General features: G+C 48.0%; 1 pseudogene; it reads right to left on the bottom strand.

The window, feature by feature from the left end:
* Window positions 1-293: 293 nt before the first annotated feature.
* On the bottom strand, window positions 294-942 carry LOC102757673 (annotated as a pseudogene).
* Window positions 943-1,040: the final 98 nt, after the last annotated feature.

The raw sequence follows: 1,040 nt of genomic DNA, 5'->3' as shown, positions 1-1,040 counted from the left end.
CAGGTGTTGATAATTTGTGAGAGTCTCTTCATTGTGTATTTTGTGGAGAATGGAGCCAACTACGTCTAATGTTAAGAGAAGAAAAAGGAAGAGGCACAAGAAATATGTGTGTTTGCGTGTGGGTTGGTATGTGTGTGTCTGTTGCATTGCATAGAGATATCTCCACCCTGAGAGGAAACTGAAGCAGCACCATATAACGTTAATACAGGGGAACAGTTTCCTATTTATTTTATTTTATTTTTATGGAAAGTTCATTTATTCGTGGGTGTAAGGTGGGAGCAGCACTGAGACTCTCACAAGTACAGGGCTCGCCATTTGTCCAGGGAACCATGATTAGGGATGTATTTGATCCCACAGCCATCTGGGATGAGGCGCTTCTCGGCCACCATGTCTTCAAACTCATCCGCATTAAAGTTACTAAAGCCCCACTTCTTGGAGGTGTGGATCTTCTGGCTGCCAGGGAACTTGAACTTGGCTCTGCGTAGGGCCTCGATCACATGCTCCTTCTTCTGCAGGTTGGTGCGGATGGACATGATGACTTGGCCAATATGGACTCTGGCCACTGTGCCTTGGGGCTTCCCAAAGGCACCCCGCATACCTGTTTCGAGCCTGTCAGCCCCAGCACAGGACAACATCTTGTTGATGCGGATGCCGTGGAAGGGGTGGAGCCACACTCGGATGTGAAAGCCATCTTTGCCACAACTGTTCACCATGTACTTGTTGGCACAAATACCGGCAGCCTCCAGGGCTTCGGAGGAGAGCTGGTCATATTCGTCTGACACCATGTGGCCACAGAGTGGGAGCTCATCCACTTTAGCCTTCTTCCGCCCCAGGTCAAAGATGCTGATCTCGGCATCAGGCACATCTTGGCAGAAGCGAGACTGGGTACAGCTTGTTCTTACAATATCGGGCGGGTGGCGGCCCATGGTGAATCTTTACCATTTTCCTCCTTGCGAATAATAATAATAATAATAATAATATTGTTAATAGTTATGTATGGTCCAGGGGGGAATACTTGAAATATCAGGGGGACAACCCTA

Source organism: Myotis davidii, unplaced genomic scaffold, assembly GCF_000327345.1.
Source record: "Myotis davidii unplaced genomic scaffold, ASM32734v1 scaffold162, whole genome shotgun sequence".
Lineage (NCBI taxonomy): Eukaryota > Metazoa > Chordata > Mammalia > Chiroptera > Vespertilionidae > Myotis > Myotis davidii.
This window is presented reverse-complemented; position numbering and strand designations above follow the sequence as displayed.